Raw genomic sequence first — 11417 nt, 5'->3', positions numbered from 1 at the left:
CAAGAAACGCATAGGCCAACTCCAAAAGGATGGAGTCTTGGAGTCGTTTGACCTAAAGTCGGACGATAGTTGCGAATCAAGCTTACTTGGAAAAATGACAAAGTCACCCTTCACAGGTTCTTGTGAGAGGGGTGAAGGTTTGTTGGACCTTGTACACACGGATGTGTGTGGACCATTCAAACATGCCACAAGGGATGCTAATCGTTATTATTTGACTTTTACTGATGATTACAGTAGATATGGATATGTCTACTTAATCAAGCATAAGTCAGATACTTTCAAAAGGTTTAAGGAATTTAAACAGGAAGTAGAGAATCAATTGGGCAGGAATATTAAGATGCTTCGATCCGATCGAGGTAGTGAGTATCTTAGTTCAGAGGTCCCCGACTATCTTAGGGAATGTGGCATCGTCTCACAATTGACACCTCCTAGGACACCACAGTTGAATGGTGTAGCTAAGAGGCGTAATCGAACCTTGTTGGACATGGTTCGTTCCATGATGAGTCGAGCTTCGCTACCAATCTCATTTTAGGGGTATGCCTTAGAGACTGCCGCCCATATCCTTAATCTAGTCCCTACAAAGAAAGTTGCCAAAACTCCTCACGAGATGTGGAATGGTAAAGTACCTAAACTAGACCACATCAAGATTTGGGGTTGTGAGGCTTTTGTGAGGTGTGAGTCTCATGATAAGCTAGAACCCCGAAGCGAGAGGTGTATTTTCATCGGCTACCCACAAAGATCCTTTGGTTACCTCTTCTACAGACCTAGTGATAATGTGGTCACTGTAGCAAGAAGAGGAGTCTTTCGAGAGAGAGAATTTATAAGCCAAGGAGACAGTGGGAGGCAAATTGACCTTGAAGAACTTCAAGAGTCAAGCGGTGAAGGAACTTCAAACCCTAGCCCTTAACTTGAGGAGGAAACTCCTGTTGAGCCAATTGACGAATCTGTACCTCTGAGGCGTTCCACGAGAGTTAGGAATGCACCTGAGCATTACTATGGTTTCCATATTACTGCAGAAGGTGAGACACTTATTAGTGATGGGACACTAGTAGGTCTGGATGACCCTAACAGCTACGAGGAAGCCATGGCAGGCCCCGAGTCTGCTAAATGGAAAGAGGCTATGGATAGCGAGATACAATCCATGTATGGCAATCAAGTTTGGAACTTGGTTGAGAATGTACCAGGTCGTAAGACTGTAGGGTGCAAATGGATCTTCAAGAAGAAGACCGACATGGATGGTAATGTACACACTTATAAGGCTCGACTGGTTGCAAAGGGCTTCTCTCAAATTCCTAGAGTGGATTATGATGAGACCTTTTCTCCAGTAGCTGAGATTAAGTCTATCAGGGTTATGTTAGCCATAGCTGCATTTCATGACTATGAAATTTGGCAAATGGATGTCAAAACCACTTTCCTTAATAGAAAGTTGACTGAAGATGTTTACATGAGTCAGCCAGAAGGTTTTGTCAGCAACGAATACCCTAATAGAGTGTGTAAGCTTGAGAAATCTATTTATGGATTAAAGTAAGCACCTCACAGATGGAATCTTTGATTTGATGAAAAGCTCAAGGAATTTGGCTTTTCTAGGAGTGAAGATGAATCGTGTATTTATGTCAAGGCTAGTGGGAGTATAGTTAGCTTTTTGGTACTGTATGTGGATGACATACTACTCATAGGAAATGACATCCCAACCCCGCAGGAAGTAAAGTCCTGGCTTGGGAAGTGTTTCGCTATGAAGGACCTTGGTGAAGCTGCCTATATCCTATGGATAAGGATTGTGAGAAACAGGAGTAAAAGACTAAATGGACTTAGTCAAAGCACCTATGTGGAGAAGGTGTTGAAAAGATTCAACATGCATAACTCCAAGAAAGGTGAGTTACCCATTCAGAGTAACGCCATATTGAGTAAGACACAAAGCCCTAGTACTGAGGCTGAGATAGCAGAAATGAGTCGACTACCTTATGCTTAAGCTGTAGGATCGATCATGTATGCTACGACGTGTACTCGTCCTGATGTAGCCTTTTCTTTGAGCATGGTTAGAAGGTATCAGGGGAACCCTGGCAAGGAACACTGGACTACGGTAAAGAATATCCTCAAGTACCTGCGAAGGACTAAGGATTGGGTCCTTACCTTCGGTGGGAGTGATGACTTGAGAGTTGTAGGGTATAGTGATGCTAGCTTCCAGACTGATAGGGATAATTTTCGCTCTCAGTTGGGCTGGGTCTTTACCTTAAACGGAGGAGCAATCACTTGGAAGAGTTCCAAGCAGGAAACAGTGGCTGATTCCACTTGTGAATCAGAGTATATAGCAGCAAGCAAGGCAGCAAAGGAGGCTATATGGCTAAAGAACTTCATCAGAGACCTTGGAGTTGTACCAGCTATAAAAGAGCCAATGGAGATTTTCTGTGACAGCAATAGTGCGGTTGCCTTAGCCAAGGAACCAAGAGATCATGGGAGATCCAGACACATTGACAGAAAATATCACTTCATCAGACATCGAATAGAAGAAGGAATCCTCGTGGCAAAGAGGGTATCATCGGATGAGAACCCAGCAGATCCCCTCATGAAGGGACTGAGTAGGGTTAACCATCTCCAGCATGCTCGGAGCATAGGGCTGAAGGATGATATAAGTTTTAGTAGTTAGATAAATTATGAAATTTGTAAAGTGTAATTGACATTAGATGATGAATAAAAGGTGTTTTATTTATGAGTAAAGTGTTGCTATCTCTTGTCAATCGTTTACTATATTTCGTTTGCATGTTTTGTCTTCCAGAATAATTATGTTTAGTATATCATATTATTCAAACCTCCACAGCCGGTCATATGTCGGAAGTAGGTATGAATCAAGACTATCATGATTGGTTGCAGAGGTCTAAGGTGTTCGACATGGATACAACAATCATGAGTGCTCATAAGTTCTGAGTGATTTGTTACTTACAAGTTGATTATGCATTGATTATACGAAAACGCATTGGTAACTCGATGTTATAAAACGTGCCTTTGTGTATAATTCAATGAGTGGTAGAACAAGCATATGAGTCGAAGTTTATCTGTTCCTTCTAGGATTAGAAGCTGATATCTGGACCCCTCGATGATTGTGTTTTGACCTATGTACCGGGCCCGATCAGAACTAAATTGATGTGTTCAGTTAAGTTCTATGTCAAACAAATCGGAAATCGGGAAACAAATGCTGGACAACAAGTAAGACAATGTTCCATGTATTTGTCCGACTGATATCTTCAGTAGAGGATTATATGATCACTTATCTGAATGGCGCGTTCTAGTTCAACAGAGTTTAAAGAGCTACGATTGCTGATCGGTTCCTGAAGTCATACTTGCAACTATAGTTATTAGACTTATCCAAGTGGGAGACTGTTGGATATAGTGTCTAAGTCCATAACTATATTTGGCATGTACTTGACCCGACCCGGCATGGTCCATTTAGGTTGCACTTCACCCGAACAATTTATGGATAATATTTGAGAATAGTACAAGTTATGATTTATTAATATATTATAAGTTCTAATATATTAATATAAGATCATATTATTTAATTAGTATTGATCTATTATTAATCTAGGATTAATTTAGAGATCAAAGATATTACTAATTAAATATAGGCTTCTATACTTATATAGTGTGGGCTAATGCTTATTTGGAATGGGCTAGGCTTGCATGGATAAGTCCATGGATTCTCAATGGAGCTTTAACCCATGGATCTCATGGAAATGAAGAGACATGGGTATTAGGGTTTACATGGATGTAACCCTAATCCACCACACTATATAAAGGAGGCTTTGGTTCTTGAAATCACACTAGTTGACACTTGTTGAGGTGAGGGCCAATTTCAAGATAGTAGTGACTATTCTCTCAAAGTTCTAAGTTTGTGGTGAATTGTGATTTCCATTTTAGGCATTTACACTATTGGTGCTAGGCTCTAAAACTCCAAGCAATCAACTACTACTACAAGGTAAGTATTTCTACTAGCTTTATTTGATTCATGTTCCCCATGCCATGCTAGTTAGGATAAGAACCTTGGAAAAATAATTATTTGCATGTATCTTAGACAAACATAGATCCAAGGTTTATTAGGGTTGCATGTACACTTAGGAAGTGTTAGAATGCTCAAAACCCTTCAATGTTACCCTCAGTATTATTATTATCAGTATTTGATTGATGGTGCTCATGGATATTGTAGCTGGGGTGAAACCGGAGACGCAGCAGACAGATTCCGGAGTAGTCCTTTCAGCAGCTAGGCTACGAGGTGAGTTTCCTTCCAGTAGGAACGGGTCTAAGGCCACAATGCCGGCCCGTTTAGTTAGTAGTAGTTTACGGACTTCGGTCCGATGCAGTTTTTAGTGTGTTTGATGCCTTCATGGCTCAGACAGGATTTATGTGTTATGTGTTCTGGGCTACGGCCTGACGTAGTATGCAGTATATGAGTTTATGATGATGTGTGTTATGCTATTTGATATGTGTTTATGCTATGCTATGATCAGTTAGTTCCGGACTTCGGTCCGATGCGGCTAGTTCCGGACATCGGTCCGATGCAGGGGACAAGGTCCCAGTCAGTTCCAAACTATGGTCCGATGCAGTTTCCGGGCTTCGGTCTGATGCAATGGGCAAGGCCCAGTACATTCTTATATGATATTTTATGGTATGTGGTAGTTTGGGGGAGCTCACTAAGCTTCGTGCTTACAGTTTCAGTTTTGGTTTCAGGTACTTCCGCAAGTAAGGGGAAGAGCTCGGGATGATGGCATCGTACACACCACAGCTTCAGTCTTTATCTTGGGAGTTTGTTTTGATTCATAGTTTGATTCGATACATTTGTTTCATGACATTTTATTATGAGTTGAGATATTTGACGTATGGTTTTTATGATATGACGATCAGTATATGATTTTTATTACTATTTAAACAAAAAAATTTGGGTCGTATTTTGGGATGTTACAAAAAATATCCGAACATATGTAAACTGGTTCGGTTTAATAGAAACCGGTTCAAAAATAGGTTCAAAAACGGTTCAACGCAAATAACCTTTTCCCAATTCGGACCTAAAAAGAGGGCATTTGCATCGACACAAAATTGCATATAATTATGATATCGAGCGTTACTAGAACTAAAAATATCTTTTAGCATGTCTTCGAAACCATCTTTTATAGTTTCAATGCTAGTTAGTCCATCTTGCACAACCAAATTAATGATATGTGCAACACATCGACTATGAACAAAAACACCATCGCAAATTGGTTTATATTTTAGTTTTAGTTGTCCAACCGCGACAGTATTCTTTGAAGCATTATCAAAAGATATAGAAAAAATCTTTCTTTCAAGTTTATAAGTTTTGATCACACAATCTAAAATTTTAAATAAATTTCTACCGGTGTGTGGGTACTCAAACAATTCAAACGTAATCGTACGCTTCATCATTACCCAATTAGTTGGATTAATCCAATGAGCGGTAACACAAAGGTACGCATCCGGTGAACCGTGAGGAGCCGTCCAAACATCATAAGTTAAATTCACACCGGTTTCTAAAGATTGAAATCCTAAAATCAATTCATTTTTTGCAAGTTTCCACATTTCAATACAATCACGTCTATTAGAAGTACGACTCACATGGCAATATCGTGGTTGGAGAGTATCTTGGATGAGTGAAGTCAATCGTTTGTTGTCGAAGTGGTCAAAAGGCAAACATTCTTGAATCACGAACTTCGCCATCCTATCCCAAACTTTACTCAAATCATAACTCCACAATGTTGCATCATTCGTAATTGTTGGTTGATTATGTCCCGGCCCAAATTTCACCGCGGGGCATCTTTTTTTCATATGAGTTTTCAATGTCGAATTCCCTTCTTCATTAAAAAAAGCACCACATTTCTTGCATCGCGCTCTTTTTGTAGCGTTCGACATTACACACAAATCATAGTTGCACCAAATAGTCGGATTTCTATTTGTTTTTTTGATGCTAACAACGGTAGGATTGTTTGATGAATCTCCAATACCAATGGAAGCCGAATCCATTGTTTGAATTAAGAGCGTTTTTTGAAGTAAGAGATGTTTTTTGAGTTTTGGTTAACCCAAAAGATCTAATAGCTATTTATACTATCAAATATTGGGGAATATGGCCAAAAGGGACCAAAAATCGAGTGTCTAACAGCCATAAACGGCTATATAGCTGTTAGAATAAGACAAAAAACGGTAATATGCAAAACCGGTTCAAAATCGGATCAAAAAACCGGTTCAAAACCAGATCAAAAACCGGTTCTTATTAAACCGGTTCGAAACTGGTCCTAACGGTCAAAATATCTAATTGGTTCGGTCCGGTGGTTCGGTTCATCGGGGGTTCGGTTCAAGGTTGAACCGGTTCGGAGGTAAATCGGTTTCTGGTTCATTGACCGGTTCGGTTTGTGAACCGTTTTTTTTGGTCATGTCTAGTTGGGGGTGTGTTTATTTAAATAAATTAGAAAACAAGGAAAAAATAGTCTTTTTATGTAAGACAGGGACCAAGTGCGTAACAAAAACAAATAATAGGGACCTTCCGAGTTAAAAAAAATAACTCAGGGACCAAACATGCAAATGAGACCAAATCATAAGGATCATTCATGTAATTTACTCTATTTCGAATTTATGATAATATATACATGTATTAAAACTGTAAAATCTCAATCTTTTGAATGATCTCTACCCGCATGTTACTCATGAATAAAATATAATATAACATATAATTTAATGTTATTTATATATGTAGTTGTTATTAATTGATGTTTTAAAATTTATTTGCTTAACGTTTTAATTTCTATCATTGTAATTATTTAAAACATCAAACAATTTTTTTTGATATATATAGTTATATTGAACTATTGTTATTGTAAGTTATTTTAAACTAATTATTTGAAAACTTTTAATGATTATAAAAATATCTTTAGGAAATATTTTAGCTAAATTGATATTACAATTTAGTTTTTGTATTTAACACTATAATTTATCATTTTTAACTATGTATAAAATATTATTTTGGTTTTTTAAGTGGAACTGAAATTTATATTGAAGTTAACCTTGTAATTTATATTCAAATTTACAATTTAAATATTTTGTTCAAACTGTTCAAAAGTTGTAGCTTTAAATTGATAATGATTTACATATAACAACATATTAAATCTAATAAATTAAGTAATGTTAAAAGTTAAAGACATAACTTTATAAATAGAAGTAAAAATATTATTTTAATATTGAAATTTAGTTTATTTATAATTACACTTTAGATTTGATACTTATTTAACCTTATTAACCAACTTATAATCATTTTTAGAAAGACACTACAATTTATCACTTTTAACTATTTACAAAATATTATTTAGGTTGTTTAAGTTGAAATAAAATTTATATTAAAGTTGATCATGTAGGTTATATTTAATTTTACAATTTAAGTATTTTATACAAATTGTTCAAAAATTGTAGCTTTAAAATGATAATGGTTTACATACAACAACATATTAGACCTAATAAATTAAGTATAATATGTTAAAAGTTAAAAACATAACTTTATAAGTAGAAAAAATATATTCTTTTAATATTGAAATTTAGTTTATATATGATTACACTTTAGGTTTTATATTTATTCAACCTTATTAACTAACTTATAATTATTATTAGAAAGAAATTGAAAAGTCATGGGAGTTTCAAATGCATGTGGTGAAAGGAAAAATGAATGGAAGTTTCAAATGAATGTGGTGAAAGAAAAAATGCTAGCTTTATAAGTATATAAGATAAGATAAGATAAGATTATCTCCAAAAACCCATTTCATCCGCATAATGACACAACAAGACAATTAAATTACCAAATTAACCATGATAACAAATGATAACAAAATAATTAATGAGCGCCTTGATAATAATTCCATGATCAATTACATGATTTAATACTAATAACTTTTTTTTTGAAATCGGGAAATATATTAAAATAAAAGAGGGCCAGCCTAGAAAGGGGCTAGGCAGCAACCTACCACAAAGAGTATAAAAGAAGAATCAAAATAGCCCTTTCAAATACAAGAGAAATGGAAGACAGTACAATCAAACCAATTACAAACTTCTTTCTTTCTCTTATCTTTAAACCATAAGTATATTGTGGATTTGGCGATATCCACCACTCTTTCTGGAATTGTTTTATGTTGTTGAGCACTCTCTCATTACGAGCTCTCCATGTACACAAAAACATGTCATAGAAAATGTTGATTAACATCCTCCTTCTCTTTGGACAATTTCCCCAACTTGAAGCAAAGTCCATAAACTCAGACACACACGAGAAATTGGAATGTTGGATTCCACACCATATAAACACTCGTTTAAGTATGGAACACGCAACAGGAGATCCACATAATAAGTGATTGGTAGTCTCTTCCATTACACCACAGTAGTTGCAATTCTTATCCACACTGTTAATTCCTTACCTATGAAGATTGACTATTGAAGGGATCCGATCTAAGTTTGCACACCAAAAAAAAAACATGAAACTTTCAGGGGAACTACTTTAGTCCACTAGAAAGGACCCAAGGGGGTAATGGAGATTGAATTATCGATTGTCTGCCTCATGCTCAACATCGTGTATCGCCCTCCATTAGCCAGATCAGACACCAATGAAGCCTCCCTTGAGTTTACACCCCTTCTTATGATACTATTAAAAGGAATGTTGTGCTTGACCAGATCAATTTTCACCTTAGCAATGGAGCACCAGACACCTGACCTTGATCTACTAGCAAGAAAGTCGTCTGGTTTGTTGTCAAGCCTGTGAATAACGTAAGTCGCCTTGGCCCATTGTGAGTTTGGATCAGTTTTTAATCGCCACCACCATTTACAACATAAGGCAATGTTAAATGATGTTAAGGAGCCAACATCTAGACCTCCTTTTTCCTTTGCAGCCATTACCTTGTCCCAACTCACCCAACAGATTTTCCTCAAGTCCTTCGAGCCATCCAATAAGAAACGTCGTCTAATCCTCTCCAATTCATTAAGAATTGCACCTAGAGCAACAAAAAGAGAAAAATAATATGAAGGTAAGAGTGACAACACCAACTTGATGAGAGTAAGTCTCCTTCCAAAAGATAGGTTCCTAGCTTTCCAATCTAATAACTTGGCATTAAATTTGTCTAATATCGGACTCCAATGTTTCTTTAAATTCATGTTAGCACCCACCGGCACCCCTAAGTATGTAAATGGGAGGGAAGATGGCTCACACCCAAGACGCCCATCTGGTCAATTCTAGCTGCGACGCACCAATGCCGAAAACCCAAGATTTGTTGAAATTTAATTTAGCCCTGAAGAAGCATGGAAGCATTGAAGGATGCGAGGGAGGTTACTTATATTTGCCTTTGACCATTCACCAATGAAGAGCGCATCATCAGCATAAAAGAGATGAGATATACAAGGACCAGTTTCATGGATTTTCACACCTTTGAAGATGCCAAGATCACATGCTTCCTTCATCACTACATTCAAGCCTTCCATAGGAATAATGAAGAGGAAGGACGACAGGGGGTCACCTTGCCTTACACTTTTCGTGATGTTGAACTCCCACGTGGGACTCCCATTGGCCAAGACTGAGGCTTTAGCAGAGGATAAACAACCGTGAATCCATGATCGCCACTTCAACCCGAAACCCATTTGATCAAGCATCAAGTCAATGTAGTTCCAGTTGATGAAGTCAAAGGCTTTATCAAAGTCAACTTTGAAAAGTATAATTTGCCTCTTCGATTTCTTTGCCCAGGAACATACCTTGTTGGCAATGAGAGGCCCATCAAGGATGTTCCTCCCAGCCACATATGTTGACTGAGCCTCACCTATGATAGCTTTGACCACTTGCTTTAACCTTATTGCCAAGAGTTTAACAACGATCTTATAGAGGCATCTGATCAAACTTATGGGTCTGTAGTCGTTCATCTTCAGGGGATCCTCGATTTTTGGAACCAAAGAAATAAAGGAACTGATACAACCTTGAGATAGGGCACCCACATGTTCAAAGTGTATCACGTAATTGATTATATCCGCCTCAAAGAGGTCCTAATGGGATTTAATGAATTTAAAGGTAAAGCCATCAGGACCTTGGAATTTGTCAATACTGCAGGCCTACGCAATGCTAACAACTAATAAGAATTTTTTCACAAATTACCTGTGCCTATGAGTGTAAATGATTACATAAAGTACTAATATAGAAAGCAACTTCCACAACTACTAGTTGCATATAGTACTTCTGATATGCACAAAAACAAAACCACATAGAAACCATCATAAGTGCCTTATTTAAAACTAAAAAAACATAACACATCCATTGGAGTCCATTGTGAGTACCTCTACGACTAATACTGCATAAATTAATAATTCCCAAAATATATGTCCTCATTCAACTTTCAAAGACCAACATGAGTACTTGGCTTGGAACTGATCAAGATTTTGCAAAGGTTTTTACACAAATCATAATCTTGTTTACATGTTTTGATATTCCAACAAAGCATGTACATACATCAGGTGAGTAAAATATCATAACATAAAAAGTAATTAAAATAAAGCTTCATGAACATCAATTCAAACAAGCTCCATTAACAAAAAAAGGCTAACATCATGTACCATTACTAAAGAGTGCATCATTAAATAGAAAGACAAGAGACACCAATATGAAAGTTTGATTCAAATATTATAGAATTCAAAATAGATTTTTTATATATAAAATACACAATGAAGCCTTATAGTAGATTGAAAGAAGAAACCGGGAAGGAACTAACTTATAATTGTATGACATATAACCCCATAAGCTCTTGACGCAACTACAATGGCATATAATCAAGCAAATTGATTCCCACAACAAACAAGTGAGGCAAATATGTTGCTTTAATGTCATAAATGAGAATCAAACTTCAAAAATGAAAGAGTTCTTAAAATTCTAAACATTTATACATGATGAACTAATTAGAAGACTTGAATGAAACCACAACTCAGAAGCTGAAAGATTGAATGTTGCTACCAAATCTACAACACAAATCTTATATTTGAAAAATAATGTCATAAGCTAGAACTTTGAAAGACTTTGTCAAGAAGGGATAAAACACTAAAGGTTTTCTCAAAACCCTTTGCAAGTTTAGATAACAATAAGTAGGTTACAAGGCCAATAAGAATAGGGATAATATCAACTCCAAGCTGCATAAAACAAGAATCAGTTTCAAAAAAAAACTTACACAGGTGGTTATAGATCGAATAGCTCAACAACACAGCTTTAGCCTCCTTTAATTCAATCACAGACTTGTGAGAAGCATTTGACAACACCACATCAAGGCCCAACTCAGTAACAATGTAATGGTTATGTATAAACAACACTTCATGACATCAAAATGGATTTATGTGAAGGGAAAGAAAAATAAGAACTTGAA

Source organism: Lactuca saligna, chromosome 5 (genome assembly GCF_052625555.1).
Source record: "Lactuca saligna cultivar CGN05327 chromosome 5, ASM5262555v1, whole genome shotgun sequence".
NCBI lineage: Eukaryota > Viridiplantae > Streptophyta > Magnoliopsida > Asterales > Asteraceae > Lactuca > Lactuca saligna.
The sequence above is the reverse complement of the archived record's forward strand: the minus strand, read 5'-3'. Positions refer to the sequence as shown.